Source organism: Acanthochromis polyacanthus, chromosome 18 (genome assembly GCF_021347895.1).
Source record: "Acanthochromis polyacanthus isolate Apoly-LR-REF ecotype Palm Island chromosome 18, KAUST_Apoly_ChrSc, whole genome shotgun sequence".
Taxonomy (NCBI): Eukaryota; Metazoa; Chordata; class Actinopteri; family Pomacentridae; genus Acanthochromis; species Acanthochromis polyacanthus.
The window spans coordinates 24,245,331-24,263,783 of record NC_067130.1 but is presented as its reverse complement, the minus strand read 5'-3'; the positions used below and the strand labels follow the sequence as shown (position 1 = coordinate 24,263,783).

At 38.8% G+C, this 18,453-nt stretch overlaps 1 protein-coding gene across 4 annotated transcripts in view; it reads left to right on the top strand.

Annotated features, from left to right (window-relative positions):
- Window positions 1-18,453, top strand: part of syk (spleen tyrosine kinase) — a 42,286-nt gene continuing 23,833 nt past the window's right edge. For 2 of the 4 annotated variants that reach the window (XM_051938378.1, XM_051938376.1), the window contains exons 1-2: window positions 1-251; window positions 14,081-14,167. The gene's annotated coding sequence lies outside the window, so the exon portion shown is untranslated. Of the gene's footprint in view, window positions 252-13,850; window positions 13,986-14,080; window positions 14,168-18,453 lie in introns of those variants that run through there. The other 2 variants (XM_022221817.2, XM_051938377.1) reach the window with 2 other exon arrangements.

The following is an 18,453-nucleotide window of genomic DNA, read 5'->3' as shown; positions in this document are numbered from 1 at the left end:
CTGAGTGAGAGTGTGTTTGTGATATGGCCAATAGGAAGTAATCCAGGAATGTAGCAGCTCCGAAACGGAAGAACATTTCCCGCAACTACAAATATGTTAGAGCATTTAGGATGACGCTGATGCTGGACCGTCCCAATGATGACTCTGACTGTGTTCACAGCACAGAAAGTGCTGTTAAAAGTAGATGACCTTACAGAATAGTAACAATGGAACGACAGACTGTCTGGAGCAAATGGACTGCCTTCCCAAGGGTGAGTAATAGCCTATGTGGTGGCAAATATAGATTCATTTAACCATTTATAGAATCATTCGGACAGTCCCATCAAGAAAACATCCATTTAACAGTAAACATTAAGTGTCGGAAAATGTTAAAGACACGATGCTGATGGGTTGATGTTTCTGAAGAAATTTACCGTCCTAAACGATAATGAGGAAAGAATGAAAGCTGCATCCTTCAGGATCATCAGATAAGCCTTCTGTCGCAGACACGAGCAATAGGCTATGTTCTGCACTGCGTGTGGGGTGATGTTACCCGGATGATTGCAAAGGCACCATTCACTGAATATTAGCAATGATACATAATGCAATTACAAAAATGCAACAGAATATTTCAGAATAGAAGGGGTCCCTGGAGCACAATGAGCTGTGGGCTCCTGTATTGTGTATAGAAATATTGCCTTCTAGTCGGCTACCAGGGCCATAAAGAAAAGAATAAGCTTACATATCGGTGTTTCTTTATATTTCACATTCTGTATTGCATTTACAGTATGGAACCGAACGGAAGCTTGTACACTCATTCACGTATTTTTTAATTGATTTTTTAAAATTCATGACAGGTTATTAGATTATCAAAACTAAAGACATCAAGATATAATTTAGTGGTTAGATAGCAATACAGTTAAGCTGCACACACAGTGCTTGAATATGTAGCCAAAACAAAAATTTGCATACACTTGTAAAGATTGTGTTTATCATGGTGGTCTTGAATTTCCAACTCCCCTTGCAGCTCTTAATTTTCTGTGACAAAACAATTGAAATACATGTGTCTTTGTCACGCACAAAACATGCATTTAGGTCATTTCATAGATTTATTACAGGTCATCTGGAAATATGACAAAAATCAGTGGGGCCAAGAATATATATACAGTAATAGCGTATAATTGTCCTGTGGCCATTTTCACCTCAACTAGGCACTTTTGGTAGCTGTCCACAAGCTTCTGGAAAGCTTCTACTTGTATGTTTGACCACTACTCTTTCATGATTCCATTTAATTTGTGTAAAGCACCAGTTCCACTGACACCAAAACAGCAGCAGAACAGAGTACTTCCACCACCATGCTTGACAGTAATATTGGGCTCTCAGGGTTAAAGGCTTCATCTCCTCTCCTCCAAACTTCTTCTTCTTTTCCTTTTGGCTTTTCCCTTCGGGGGTCGCCACAGCGAATCAATTGCCTCCATCTAACCCTGTCTTCTGCATCCTCTTCTCTCACACCATCTACCTTCATGTCCTCTTTAACCACATCCATAAACCTCCTCTTTGGTCTTCCTCTAGGCCTCCTCCCTGGCAGTGGGAAACTCAGCATCCTTCTACCAATATATTCACTCTCTCTCCTCTGGACATGTCCAAACCATCTCAGTCTGGCCTCTCTGACTTTATCTCCAAAGGCTCTAACATGTGCTCTCCCTCTGATGTACTCATTCCTGATCTTATCCATCCTGGTCACTCCCAAAGAGAACCTCAGTATCTTCAGTTCTACTACCTCCAGCTCTGCCTCCTGTATTTTCCTCAGGGACAGTGTCTCCAGACCAAACAACATGGCTGGTCTCACCACAGTTTTGTAAATTTTTCCTTTCATTTTAGCTGACACAAGTCAGTGTCTTATTGTGCCGGTCCCAAGCCCGGATAAATACAGAGGGTTGTGTCTGGAAGGGCATCCGACGTAAAACTTTGGCCAAATCAAACATGCGAATCAAATATATGATCTCCTCTCCTCCAAACACATACACTATATTGCCAAAAGTATTCGCTCACCTACTTTGACTCGCATATGAAGATAAGTGACATCCTATTCCTAATCCATAGAGTTCAATAAGACGTTGGTCCACCCTTTGCAGCTATAACAGCTTCAGCTGGCTGTCCACAAGGTTTAGGAATGTATTTATGGGAATTTTTGACCATTCTTCCAGAAGCACATTTGTGAGGTCACACACTGATGTTGGACGAGAAGGCCTGGCTCTCAGTCTCTCTAATTCATCCTAAAGGTGTTCTATTGGGTTGAGGTCAGGACTCTGTGCAGGCCAGTCAAGTTCATCCACACCACACTCTGTCATCCATGTCTTTATGGACCTTGCTTTGTGCACTGGTGCACAGTCATGTTGGAAGAGGAAGGGGCCAGCTCCAAACTGTTCCCACAAAGTTGGGAGCATGGAATTGTTTAAAATGTCTTGGTATGCTGAAGCATTCAGAGTTACTTTCACTGGAACTAAGGGGCCAAGCCCAGCTCCTAAAAATACAAGCCCACACCATAATCCCCCCTCCACCAAACTTTACACTTGGCACAATGCAGTCCGACAAGTATGGTTCTCCTGGCAACCGCCAAACCCAGACTCATCCATCAGATTGCCAGATGGAGAAGCGTGATTTGTCACTCCAGAGAAGGCGTCTCCACTGCTCTAGAGTCCAGTGGCGGCATGCTTTACGCCACTGCATCCGACGCTTTGCATTGCACTTGGTGATGTATGGCTTGGATGCAGCTGCTCGGCCATGGAAAATAATTCCATGAAGCTCTCTGCACACTGTTCTTGAGCTTATTTGAAGGCCACATGAAGTTTGAAGGTCTGTAGCGATTGATTCTGCAGAAGGTTGCCGACCTCTTGGCACTATACGCCTCAGCATCCGCTGACCTCGCTCCATCAGTTTACGTAGCCTATCCCCTTGGTGGCTGATTTGCTGTCGTTCCCACACTCTTCCACTTTCTTATAATACAGCTGACAGTTGAGTGTGGAATATTTAGGAGTGAGCAAATGTCATTTGCACAGGTGGCATCCTATCACATATCCACGCTGGAATTCACTGAGCTCCTGAGAGCGACCCATTCTTTCACAAATGTTTGTAAAAGCAGTCTGCATGCCTAGATGCCTGATTTTATACACCTGTGGCCATGGAAGTGATTGGAACACCTGATTCTGATTATTTGGATGGATGAGCGAATACCTTTGGCAATATAGTTTATGAACATCGAAACTGATCATTGATACTTGGCATTTTATTTTGTCAAATTAATAATCCTGTTTTTGTCTTAATTTTTATGTAAACCTTAATCAGCTTAATTAAGTTATTGTCACACGAACAACTTGTATGTTCTGTCATTTGTCCTTTTTTATGTTTACAAAAAAACTGTTTAGACTGGCTTTTGAGGAGGTGGGAGTAGTTTCAGGGTTAATCCCCAACATCTATAGTCATTTTTGGAGGAATAAAGTCAGGTTGGATAAGAAAATCAGTTTGGAATGATGTTCCTTTTGTTTTTTAGAGATGGAATTGGTCTCTGCTAGTGATGTTACGAGATGTGCAAGGCTTCGAAGCGTGTGTCGAGTAATGTAGGGGGGGTTTCCACGAAGCGCGTATCGAGGCTTGCTTCATTTAGGGAAGGAGCCAAAAATGATGAGTCCGAAGCTGAACCACGTGACTGCTTCATGGTTTAGATTTTGCAGCGAGGTTTGACAGCAATATTAACCTCTGAGGCTCACGTCAATATGTGGGATTTTGATAGAAAGTTGCGGTCAGTTGAGAGTTTGGATAATTTGGATAGAGTTTTGATAGTTTGAACACTGGAGTTTAGATAGCTTTTATATAGATTGGATATAGTTTGGAGAGTTTATAGAGAGAGACATAGTGTGGAGATTTAGGAGCGTGAGGAGAGAAGGATAGGAGATAGGATGGAGCCAGCTAGGAAGAGGAGGATTTCCCCTGTGTGGAAGCATTTTGATTTGATAACTCCTAATACGGTAATGTGTACAGCACTTTGGTTGACAGTGTTGTTTTAAAGTGCTTTAGAAATAAAGTTGGATTGGATTGGTTTAAGCTAAATCTAACATTATTACAGACGCATTAGCTTTGCTTATCAAGAACTGTATTTTTCAGTGTTTCTTATTTTATTCAAAGGTGAGGTGCGTGCGTGCGTGCGTGCGTGCGTGCGTGCGTGCGTGTGTGTGTGTGTGTCAAAAAAGTAAATCATTTGAAACCAAAACCTGTTGAGAAACTGTTTTTCTGAATAAAGAAATAAAATTTCTCCTTTCCTTTGCATCGTTGTCCAAGTTACCCTCATGGGTCCCCATGAGGGGAAACAGTGTTTTCTTGGCCATGTTGTTGTTACTGAAAAAAGTAAAAGTGCAAAAACGTTTCTTTAGGGTTAGGCATTGTTTTGGTCTGGGTTAAGGTTAGGGTTAGTGTAAGGGTTCGGGGTTAGATATGAATGGGAGTCAATGGTAAGTCCCCACAAGGATAGGAATACACAGTATGTGTGTGTGTGTGTGTGTGTGTGTGTGTGTGTGTGTGTGTGTGTGTGTGTGTGTGTGTGTGTGTGTGTGTGTGTGTGTGTGTGTGTGTGTGTGTGTGTGTATCAAAAAAGTAAATAATTTGAAACCAAAAACAGTTAAGAAACTGTTTTTCTGAATAAAAGAAATAAAATTTCTCCTTTCCTTTGCATCGTTGTCGAAGTTACACAAACATATTCAGTACGATCTTCCCAGCTCCACAAGCACTTTCATTGTCCTCTGCTTGCTTAAGTCCATGCCATTTTCCGAAAGGGACAGAAAGATAATATTACACAACCTGCCACATTATATGATACTACGATTTTGGGGAAAATTTACACACAGAATACATGAAAATATATTTGAATTATACATATATGTGATAATTTATCTACATAAATGATTTGGTCATACATTTTCTTGTATTTCATAGTCATTCCCAACAGCCAAAACAGACAAAAATTCATTGCATCAGGCATGTGATTCAGATACAGTTGCCTGTGATTATACACTTGGCCAGTAGGTGGTTTCGTGTGCTCATGAAGCTTCAAGAAATGAACCATTTCTCGAACCAGTTGGCTCAAGTGGTTTCATGCCTCATGAGGCTTCATCTCACCATCATTAGTCTCTGCTCTTGAAAGGTCAATGAGAAACAAAGTAAAAGACTAAATAGCAGTAATGTAAACGAGGAAGGCATGAAGAAAGGTAACATTTTGACAAAGGTTTTAGTATTACAAAAAGAAATTGATAAAAGCATAAAAGAGAACTATTGTCACCCAAGAGAATGATACATACATAGTTTAAATGGCCAGACAAAATCTTAAATTCTCAAGACATATTTCATGCAGAGATTCTTCATTCTAAGTAAACTTGTTGTTCATATCTATTTAATGAAATTTAAATATTTCACTTTGACTGGATTTTCATTGATCCAATTTCTATTTGACATTTTCATGGCAGGAAAGGGGGTGAAACGATATCATTTATGTGTGCCAGTAAAGGTAGAAATGCTTACAGTTTTTCTCAGTCACTTTGGTGCATTTGTCGAATCATCCTCGAAATTTGCAAAACAATAAGTGCATTTCTCAAAACAATTCGTACAAATAGCAAAACACCATGGATTACCTGCAAAAGCCTAGCCTAGCCGCGCTAGACAACCCACGGCAACGAATTTAATTCTCTGCCAGGGAGGGTCTAGTTACCCTCCATAAGGCTCGAGGCTGGATTCTCCTAAAACTGGCCGGACCAATCACCATGAAGTGTAGAGTCAGAAGGCGGGTGTAACTAAGTGACGACAGAGGCGTGACGATTCTGACAGAAACAACCAGCGCACAATAAACAGTTATCTTTCGACTCGGCTTTGGCCACAGCCCTTAAAGATTTGAAGCTAAAATTCAACTTGAAAGATAAACAAAGGACGGCACTGAAGTGTTTCATTGAGAAGAAAGACGTATTTGGACTTATGCCGACGGGATATGGCAAATCCTTAATATACCAGTTGGCTCCGCGGCTCCGCTGGTTGGGAAGCTAATGGGACTTAGCCACAATCTGCCGGTGCTCTCGGAACGACGTCAGCCTATTCGTTGCGTTGATTGGTTGTATACCTACCCAATTGCTGCAGAGGGATTTGATAGACAACCTTTTAGCCCGCCTCCCTCCCTGTCGAGCTTCCCTAGACCCTTGTGCCATCAGAAACATGGGTGTAGCATGGCTAGGCTAGCAAAAGCCAGTTTCTTGCTCAAAATCCTCAGCTCATCTCTCAAAAGTAAATATTTGTGTCAATGAACAGGTCAGTGCCATCAGAATGACAAGTCCTTGTGTCATTGTGTATGGATAAAACAGTGAAATTGATTAATCATGTTGTCATTATAACAGTGTACTCTGAAAGAATGTTCTGATGTAAACTATGGCTAAAGTTTAGATGACAATTACTGTAAATCGTAAGTTACACCTTAGTGTATGTGGAAGATTGATTCCAAGGAAGTGGATGAGATTCACATTTACATTTTAACTGTTTGTACTGTAATTTGTTGACAAATTATCTTGTGGTACAGAAAGGAAAAGACAGCAATGCATAGTACAAAGAAAAAAAAACAGAAATAGAAATGTAAACATAGGACAATTTCCTTACCATCGACCTCTTCCTCAGTTTTGCCTCCCAATTGCTCTGCCATGCAGCCTCACTCCTCTTCCTCTTCTCATTGACTGTTGACCCTGTCCAATTCCTTGTCCTTCCATTGTCAGACATTGTAACATTGTGTTGTGCTCCGGCTATATACTTGCCAGTTGCTGGTTCGTGAGATGGACCTTTGAGCAATTTCAGAAAACCCTAACCCTTCACACATTTCCCTTTGTTAGAGAAAGTCAAGATTCACCTGGGAGCAATTTACCAATTCAGGACAGATTTAGAAAAAAGTTTAATGGAAATGTATAGAAATATCCTTGACATATTATTACAACTTGTTCAACCATTTTGCATGTAAAAACTTATTCGATGAACTAATGCCTAAATGTTGTGGGGGATGAGACTATTCAACAGAGACCCATTATAATACATTTTGATCAACATGACAAAATCAGTCGATAATGTAGGAAAATTTCAACCTGTTTGCACTTTGAGGCAATATTTCAAACTGAGGTAAGAACAACTGAGGAAGTGAAGACAGTTCATTTCTTTGAAGACACATGAGCAGTTTGATATAGTTGCAGTAAATGCACACCACATGAGATTTTTCCATTCTCTAGTGCATCAACTCCAAACAAACCTGAACCACCTCACCCCAAAGATCAACTAAAATACATGTTGCCTCTGTAGCTTGAAATGTCACTGTGTTGCACAATTTCTCTCATGCGGTGTTGTAAATAGCTCTACTCCTCTCCTTTTACTCAAACCCTGTGATGGAGATCAGTGCAACATGATCAACAAAATGAGAAATGACTTTAAAAAAAGCATATATATTTCTTTACTGCTCACTTGTTTAAATAAATTGCAATTTCTGACATTAAGAGGCTAAACTACAGAGAGATTGTGCATTTCTTATTAATTAAAACATTTTTTGCACAAAAAGTATTATTTAAGTCTTAGAAATAAGAAAACCATTTGAACACAAAATGAGTCTTCTGAAGAGAATCCAAGTAATTGCTGTGCATATCAATGCTGGCTGATATTTTTGAAGGACATGATCAAGCTGAAACACAATGTGATCTAAATATTTTCCCATAGTGATGAAGTTATACATATAGTGGAAGTGAATAGGGGCTTTAAAATGCATTTTGGTATGTGTTGTTATACTCATTGGTGACTAGTGCATAATGTGGAAGATTTTGAGATGTGAATTGTGTTTGTTCTCTTTAACAGCGGAGAAAAAACACTGAGACAGATTAAGGCAGCATATTTAAATTCACATTCAACAAATGTCTGTTTAGAACCCACATATGGTGTGTATATATATATATATATATATATATATATATATATATATATATATATATATATATATATATATCAAAAAGTATTCGCTCACCCATCCCAATAATCAGAATCAGGTGTTCCAATCACTTCCATGGCCACAGGTGTATAAAATCAGGCATCTAGGCATGCAGACTGCTTTTACAAACATTTGTGAAAGAATGGGTCGCTCTCAGGAGCTCAGTGAATTCCAGCGTGGAACTGTGATAGGATGCCACCTGTGCAAATGACATTTGCTCACTCCTAAATATTCCACACTCAACTGTCAGCTGTATTATAAGAAAGTGAAAGTGTGTAGGCCACGTAAACTGATGGAGCGGGGTCAGCAGATGCTGAGGTGCATAGTGAGGTCAGCAACCTTCTGCAGAATCAATCCCTACAGAACTTCAAACGTCATGTGGCCTTCAGATTAGCTCAAGAACAGTGCACAGAGAGCTTCATGTAATGTAAGCCATACATCACCAAGTGCAATGCAAAGCATTGGCTGCAGTGATGTAAAGCACGCCGCCACTGGACTCTAGATCAGTGGAGATGCCTTCTCTGGAGTGACCAATCGTGCTTCTCCATCTGGCAATCTGATGGATGAGTATGGGTTTGGCGGTTGCCAGGAGAACCATACTTGTCAGACTGCATTGTGCCAAGTGTAAAGTTTGATGGAGGGGGGATTATGGTTTGGGCTTGTTCTTCAGGAGCTGGGCTTGGCCCCTTAGTTCCAGTGAAAGTAACTCTGAATGCTTCAGCATACCAAGACATTTTGAACAATTCCATGCTCCCAACTTTGTGGGAACAGTTTGGAGCTGGCCCCTTCCTCTTCCAACATGACTGTGCACCAGTGCACAAAGCAAGGTCCATAAAGACATGGATGACAGAGTGTGGAGTGGATGAACTTGACTGGCCTGCACAGAGTCCTGACCTCAACCCGAAAGAACACCTTTGGGATGAATTAGAGACTGAGAGCCAGGTCTTCTCGTCCAACATCAATGTGTGACCTCACAAATGTGCTTCTGGAAGAATGGTCAAAAATTCCCATAAACACACTCCTAAACCTTGTGGACACCCTTCCCAGAAGAGTTGAAGCTGTTATAGCTGCAAAGGGTGGACCGATGTCATATTGAACCCTATGGATTAGGAATGGAATGTCACTTACGTTCATATGCGAGTCAAGGTAGGTGAGTGAATGCTTTTTGCAATATAGTGTAGCATCAAAACGTTCTCCAGCTTTTCTGCAGACCGAAACACAACAATGCTGACCGAAGAGTTTAAACTTGGACTCATCCATCCAATGTACCTCCTTCCAGTCATCTGCTGTGCAGCGTTTGTGCTCCCTGGTAAATTTTAGGCGTTTTTAGATTTTTGCAGGCCTCAATAACGGCTTCTTAGCAGCTGTTCTTCCCTTTAACCCTTGTTCCTTTAGCCTTCTACGTATGGTCATTCTGGGTACTTTTTCAAATTCTGACCCAGATGAATTAATCTCTACCTGAAGATCAGCAGTGGTCTTCCTTCTGTCTCTACTACTTCAAATCTTGAGGTGTCTGACATCTGCTTCAGTTAGCTTTCGTTTTCGGCCTCTTCCTCGGTGCATATTGTAAGTACCAGTCTCTGCAATCGAGTTCAAGGCATACAGTCTGACAACTAAGCTGAACCTGTTAAGACTGTGCACGGCACAACAGAAAATTAATGTTCCACGGACTTTTTTTCTGCGAAGAACCCAGAGAGGGTAATTTGGTTCTTATTTATTTCATTAATAGTGTTATTATGTATTTCCTGACTTTTTTTTCTGTGAAGATCCCGGAAAGGGTTATTAATATTTGGTTATGTGTGGCTCTCTGGAAAACAATGTTTACCTTTAGGCACCCCTGCGATCATCACACTTTTTCTGTTACAAACTGACCCCGGATGAGTCCGAAGCCTCGCTGCCTGGCTGAACCACGTGACTGCTTCATGGTTTAGATTTTGCAGCGAGGTGTGTGTGTGTGTGTGTGTGTGTGTGTGTGTGTGTGTGTGTGTGTGTGTGTGTGTGTGTGTGTGTGTGTGTGTGTGTGTGTGTGTGTGTGTGTGTGTGTGTGTGTGTGTGTGTGTGTGTGGACTGGTAATTATAGAGGTTGTGGGGACCAAATGTCCCCACAAGTATAGGAAAACCAAAAGAAACGTCACTTGTGGGGACCTCGGTTGGGTCCCCATGAGGGGAAACAGTGTTTTCTTGGCCATGTTGTTACTGAAAAAAGTAAAAATGCAAAAACGTTTCTTTAGGATTAGGCATTGTTTTGGTCTGGGTTAAGGTTAGGGTTAGGGTAAGGGTTAGGGCAGTTGTCGGCAAGTAAATGTGGCTTCGGGCCAAAATGTTTGTAAACAATCGAACAGCGGGCCAACCTGTTGGGGGGGGTGCGCTCTGATTCCGCGAGCGGGGGAGGCGGAGCCTCTACAGCTGATCGCCGCTGCTTGGGACACACGTCTCAATTCTGATCACAGATGTATTAAAAATGACTGCCGAGACGCACATGTTTTGCACACACTGTTGCTCAGTGAAATCTGGCTGGTACAACCGTGTCCGACCAGTAGTGCAAACGCGGAAATGGCCGGCAGCAGCCGACCATGCGAGTTTCATGTTGCGGTGACTGGCTTGGCTCCATGCCAAATCAAATTTTCAAAATCATCTGGCGGGCCAAATATTATTCCTGACGGGCCAGTTTTGGCCCGCGGGCCGCCAGTTGCCAACCACTGGGTTAGGGGTTAGATATGAATGGGAGTCAATGGTAAGTCCCCACAAGGATAGGAATACACAGTGTGTGTGTGTGTTCTTGTACTTGCTACATGGTGAGTACCATTTTCTGCATTTAACTATCAAAGTGAGGACATTTTTACAAAGTGAGGACATTTTGGCCAGTCCTCACTTTGAAACAGCCATGTTTGAGGGTGAAGACTTGTTTTTAGAGAACAGGTATGAATTGAGGTTTGGTTAGGGTTAGGGTAAGGATTAAGTTTAGGCAATCAGTTGTGATGGTTAAGGTTAGGGTAAGGCTCTAGGAAATGCATTACGCCTATGGATGTCCTCACTAAGATAGAAGTACAAACGTGTGTGTGTGTGTGTGTGTGTGTGTGTGTGTGTGTGTGTGTGTGTGTCAAAAAAGTAAATCATTTGAAACCAAAAACAGTTGAGAAACTGTTTTTCTGAATAAAAGAAATAAAATTTCTCCTTTCCTTTGCATCGTTGTCCAAGTTACCCTCATGGGTCCCCATGAGGGGAAACAGTGTTTTCTTGGCCATGTTGTTGTTATTGAAAAAAGTAAAAGTGCAAAAACGTTTCTTTAGGGTTAGGCATTGTTTTGGTCTGGGTTAAGGTTAGGGTTAGTGTAAGGGTTCGGGGTTAGATATGAATGGGAGTCAATGGTAAGTCCCCACAAGGATAGGAATACACAGTGTGTGTGTGTGTGTGTGTGTGTGTGTGTGTGTGTGTGTGTGTGTGTGTGTGTGTGTGTGTGTGTGTCAAAAAAGTAAATAATTTGAAACCAAAAACAGTTAAGAAACTGTTTTTCTGAATAAAAGAAATAAAATTTCTCCTTTCCTTTGCATCGTTGTCGAAGTTACACAAACATATTCAGTACGATCTTCCCAGCTCCACAAGCACTTTCATTGTCCTCTGCTTGCTTAAGTCCATGCCATTTTCCGAAAGGGACAGAAAGATAATATTACACAACCTGCCACATTATATGATACTACGATTTTGGGGAAAATTTACACACAGAATACATGAAAATATATTTGAATTATACATATATGTGATAATTTATCTACATAAATGATTTGGTCATACATTTTCTTGTATTTCATAGTCATTCCCAACAGCCAAAACAGACAAAAATTCATTGCATCAGGCATGTGATTCAGATACAGTTGCCTGTGATTATACACTTGGCCAGTAGGTGGTTTCGTGTGCTCATGAAGCTTCAAGAAATGAACCATTTCTCGAACCAGTTGGCTCAAGTGGTTTCATGCCTCATGAGGCTTCATCTCACCATCATTAGTCGAAATAACTGGAAACTCAAGAGAGCCATGACATTATGTTCTTTACAAGTGTATGTAAACTTTTGAGCACGACTGTACTTGACCACATTATGAGAACATGTTATGTCTTGCCCTATTTTTCTCAAAGACCATCCAGCATCATGAAGTGCTTTAATTAAGACTCTGTCTTTCTCAGTGAGTTCCCTTTGCTTCACCATTTTGAACAGGAGTGAGGAATTTCAAAATTAATTTGCGTTTCTATACCCAAATTTGAGCCGGCCCACTGAAATTCTCTGAGAAGTCAGCCAAAACAACAGATTTAAGATAAGAACATTTTTGTTTTTAGATTTTATTTTCATCTTTGACCATTTTAGTGTTTGAGTGCAAACATAAGGGTGATAATCCCCTTCTAAGAAATATTTATAGATTCAAGAGCATAGGTTAACAATAGCTATTTTAATTGATTAAAAAATGCAATAACATCTCTAAGAATACAACATATGTTCAAAAAAATCGAGTGTGACCACACAAATACATTTGACTGTCTAAAAGGGTCTCAATTTTGAGATCTAAAACTCTGATAGGTTTTCGACAATGTTGTCACCTCTTCTTCTGCAGAAGTGGCTGAATGCATGTTCCATTTACCTAAATATAACAGGTAGCCTGCAGCTACAGTGACACAGTATGTTTCTGTGTGTGAAATACACCAACGCCAATTGGCACTTCCTGATTGACTGACTGTCACTGCATGCTTACACTGCTCTCTGTGCACACACACCCAGCCCACATGTCGTATAAAGTGTGGATTACACAAAACCCACAATTGCTAAAGACAAGACAGATGTACTGACAGAATAGTCAAGAAAATAAGTAGTAACAATCTGTAAGCTAATTCATATCAGAATCATTCAAGACTAAATAAGTTAAAACAAGTCAAAATTAGTAGCACAGTTAGTCAAAGAGAGCATAAACAAATACATAAACCTGGTGCACACCTGTGACTCTGGAGAAGAACGTTGTGCATTTATTAAGTCCTGATCTGAAGTAACTTGAATTTAACTCCATTTAAGCTCATTTTCCATTATGAAAAGTGTACATTTGTATTGTGCAAAATGTACTAATTCACCAATGATTAATAATGTAGATGAAATCGTGTACTTTGTAAAATACTGTAAATGGGTCCGTCTTGTGACTAAATCCTTTTATACATTATATAAAAGGATTTAGTCACAAATACTTGTATTTGAACACATTTTGGTAATATTAGTTTTGCTTAAGATCTTGAATGTGTGACATTTGTGAAGGAATACACTTTGGTATTACAGCTTTTACTTAAGTAATGAATCAAATACTGAGATGATGATGTCATTAGGGGGCTATAGTCCTCAACGCAGAGGCTATGGGTTTGAGTGCGACCCACGACTGCACGTCTTTACCCAACTCTCCTCCCCACCTTTCCTGTCTCTCTCTCCACTATCCTTTATAATGAATGCTAAAAAGGCCCAAAATAATAATAGTAATTACCCTATCATTGATATTTGTAATATTAGGCTATCTTGTGATAATACATTTGTAACACCTATTGCTTAATTAATGTAGCAATAACTAAAATCTACTTATATTGTTTATACTTACACTGGTTCAAAAGTGTGAAGCTGCATAAAATAAAAACATATATGTAAATAAATATTCAGCAGCTAGAGTGTCTCCATTTTTCTTCAAAATAGTTTTTGATCAAGCATTGTTTCCAAATTCAACAATTCGAAATACATTTTTTCATTTGTGTCTTTGCTGTAAGATCATTTCCTGGTGCACAGCATATGTGTTGGTCAGTGTGCAGATCAAAAAAAGGAAGTAAAAGAATAAAATTTCAAGGAAGTCGTTGAAATGAGGAAGCTTTAGAGCTCCAGCACTTCACTGTGTGTCTGTGCACAGGCTGAAGGTTAATCTGCTCCCACTGGAACACACAGCTGGGATCCCCTGTGAGTGACTGTCTGTGAATATTAGGTTTTGATGGCACATTTTTGTTTGTCAAGAGATGGCTCAATTTAAGATGACCTGTTCGTATGTTCCTCAGACTGCTGGCAGCTAGTATTCTGAAGCACTGAAAGAACCAAACTGGAGGAGGATCAAACTTTGGAACTACTTCACCACATTATATATAGTAAGTGCAGAAATATTTTCTTTAAATAAGACTGCTTTGGCTTTACTGCCACTATTCCATATTTCGAAATCTTCTACCTTTTTATGTGGTGCAAGAACTACAGTTCCTTTTCTTACTGGGTAAAATGTGTTAGCAAGTCATGCCATTTCTGAGTAACTACTAACTCGTATTTAGATCTCACTCTACCAAACTGTGTGAGATAATTCCACTATTCCAAAAAGCTGTTGTTCTTGGGAATTAATTATTGACATATGCTTCCAAGACAAATGAATATCCATTCTTTGTATTATCTTACATTACTGAGAGAGTTTTGATGGAAACTGAATATTTTCACACTTATGTCACCAAAAACTAACCTTAATTCTAAAACTTGGACTGATTCTTCATTTTTATTATTATTTTTTAAGAAGTCATAATTAGATACTTGTCACCTCTCTTTCTGCAGTTAACACTGAAAACATCTTATATTTACAGAGTTTTTTCAGTGTAATTTTAGGGAAACTTCTACAAAACTGTTGTTCTTGTTTGGGAAAATAATTATTAAAATATTTTTTCAAAACAAATGAATATTTCATTCTTAAATTAGTGTATCTTGCTGATAAGTTCTGATGGAAATTTAATTAATGTTTTCAAACTTATGTCAGGTAGAGACTCACTTGGGCAGTAGACATTTTAGTATCACTTATAAAGCTTGTAACCTAAGTCTAAGCTTGACCTGACTTGCAAAACTTGCCGTTTGGATGCATCTTTTCAGTGGCTGAAAGTAATAAAGCACATTTACTGATGTATTGCATTGAAGTTTAAAAAAAAGTCAAATAAAAAGAGGAATGTCTAAAAGATATGAGTTGTTGGCAGTCCACCAGATATATTTTTCCTCTAAACATCTTTGATAGTTTCCTTTAAACAAATTCCGGACACCAGTAGAGATTAAGAATTATTGTTTTTTGTTGTATGGAGCATAACTTTCTTTGTCCCGCTTTCCGACCTCTTTAATTATCTCACAACTCCCTCGATTTTTGTGGTCAATTTTTTGAGGAGAACCAAGCCTGAGGCTGTGAATTAAAGAACTGAAAAGTAAAGTAGTTATAACTACTTAGCTCAATCATGTACTGTGATGAGAACAGTATTTAAAATGTATGCATGGGAAAATATTATTATTATTATTATTATTATTATTATTAGTAGTAGTAGTAGTAGTAGTAGGAATAATACTGTGACACTAGGACTCTAATTTGCTGATAATTCCTCTGCACTTGACTTCATTTTGATGAAGATAGCTTGCTTGCAGTGGGGTTTTTATATCAGTTAACTGTTTGTTTCTTTAAGAAAATAATCTCCTTTTACCTCTCCACCCTTGTATTTGACATGTAAAGGCCTGGGCAACTGTTCCTGTGTCTTAGGCTTATTTTGGTCCTAGTATCTACAGATGTCCATGTGTTTTGAGCTGCTAAAAACTTGGTTGGTTATCTTTGTGTATTTAAAAACTAAGAAATTACCAGCAGTGAAATGGTCTAAATTTACATTACAAATTTCCCACCACCACAGCATCAGTTCCCCTTTTCATGGTGGAGCTCATATGTGTATATATATATATATATATATATATATATATATATATATATATATATATAAATGTAACCCTCTTATTGTATCCTCAGGGTTTAACCTGGTGTTCATCAGTCAAATTCTACTTGTGTTTGAAATTATTATCAAGCATAGAAAAAAAACACTGTTTGTCATTCAGTATGAGATGATTTAGCTGATAACGTATTAATCATAATATTTACTTTGATATTTTATGTAGACCACAATTAACTTACAATGTTCAAATAGTTTACAATATGCCTTGTTCATCTATGTTATTGCATACAATAAACAGAACAGGAAAATACATATATGTTTAGTCCATAGGAGATTAGTAATAATTAGCAATAATTCTCAAAATAAATTGTTTGTATCATCCAATTTGTCAGCTGTAATTTGTTGTGTTATGGGCTAAAAATTGAACATACTTACCTATGCAAAAAAGGCACTTAATTACCAAAAGTCGCTCTTTATTTGTGTGTGTGTGTGTGTGTGTGTGTGTGTGTGTGTGTGTGTGTGCGCACATAGTGTGCAAGACATGTGGTGGGCTGGAAAGTCTAAGTCTATACTGCTAAACAGCTAGAGGACTAGAGACGCGTATATGTTTGTGCAGAGGTGCAGTGTTAGGGGGATGGGGATTGTGTGTGTGTGTGTGTGGGGGGGGGGGGGGGGGTTGTATGTGTATGTGAGTGATCATCCTGGACATATGCCACTCTATAATTGAATTCAAGTCAGTACACTATTTTGACATAAGACACAATTTTAAACTCAAACTTTATTTATTTGTATAGCACCTTTCATGCAGGAACAACACAAAGTGCTTCACAAGCAATTAAAAACAAAGAAGACAATAAATAAATACAATTAAAAATAGAAATAAAAAAAAAAAAAAACCAACTCTCCCACCCTCCCTACATATAGACAGCCATTCACATGCATACACCCATGCAAGCACACACACATACACAGACTCACACACCCACACACGTCCACACCCAAATATTAATAATAAAACACAACAATAATTGTATTCAGTCAGTAAATTGTAACATAATGATGTGTAACTAATTTTTGGTCAGAAAAATTGCAAACATGTTTCACAAATTTAAACTTGAGAACATGTCATATTTGATGTGAACACAAAGCACATATCTTAGAATATCTAAAAAGTCATTATTTAGTCATTGTAAATATGTTGAATTGTAATTCGAAGTGAAGAAAAACACTATTTCTACTTGAAGCTATAATAATACATAATCAAAGCAGAAATCATTTTACATTAAACTTACATGCAGCGGTAGGAAAACCTGAAAGGCTTACATATTTATAACTGCGAATGTGCATGCCTGCAGCGCAGAGTGGCGTGTTCCTGTAGCAGTATTATCGTTACTCAAGACAGTGACAAGCATTTTCTGGGTAATGGATATAAGATGGAATAATTTAAGGCCTTTTGTGTCACCGGCTAGTTTGTCCACCTCCTTGACATGCAGCAGAATGCTTTAGGCTCTAATTTATCCAAGGCTTCTGCAATAGGAATTCTCACCCTGGTACTGTACATGGGGCACCCACTCAACCAAGTGTCCTATTCTGGTACCCAAGGTTAAGCAGATTCTAACTACTTTATACATTAAGCAGTTTATTCAACAGCAATACATCATATGCCACAGGATCATCATATGTTTGTAGCCCTGCTGCCTTGTGAGAACTACATTTTGTACAACATTTTAGTTGTACAAAATGTAGTTGTACAGAATTGCATTTTGTACAACTGCAATGTTAGCAAGCATAGAAAAATAGCTCTATTTGCAGCTTTGTGTGAAACATTTTCCTTCTAATCCAAGGAAGATTTTTAAACAGTTTATTTAGCTTAGTAAGTAGGACAGTTTTCTCAGCCCATTATGGAACAGAATCACCTCATTTGAAGTGACAGTTTTCACCAGACAGGAAGGGTAGAAAACTGCAAAATGAAAGTAACTCATAAAGGTGTCAGATAAATGTAATGGTAGTACAATATTTGATCTGTGCTTTACTGGAATACTCTGTTATGAAAACTTCCAATGAAATTGTGTTTAACCAACAAACAATATTGAATTATGAGAAATTAGCCTTACCTCTGAAATAGTACATAAAAAGAATTCATCCCCCTTAGAAGTTTTCACTTTTTATGGGTTTTCAACATCAAATCATGGTCAGTATAACTGGCTTTTCTGACAAGAATTTTGCAAAAATAAAATGTAAAACGGGATTAGCTGATCTGCCCTCTAAAAGTATTGGAACAGATAGACTGAAAATAGATTAAAGTGAGTAAGACTAAATATTTAGTTGCCAATCCTTTGCTTGCAATAACTGCATTAAGCCTGTGTCCCACTGACAATTCTACAATTTCATTTAGCAGACGCTTTTGTCCAAAGCGATGTACAACACAAGCAAGAATTCAGACATAAGGAAAAAAACCTGTAGTAAGTGCAAAAGCGCTTCAAGTGCGATTGGTCAAAGGTGTTGCCATCAAGTTACAGAAGAATTGCTATCTCCCCCCCCCACACCTTTTTTTTTTTGTTTTTTTTTGTTTTTTCAACTTTGTCAGCGCTAAATAAGTGCTGAGTTTTGGACCACCTGACTTATTCTACTCCTAAGGTGGAGTCGGATTAAGTGCCTAGATGTTCTCTGAACGATTGAGTCTTCAGTTGTCTCTTAAAAGTAGA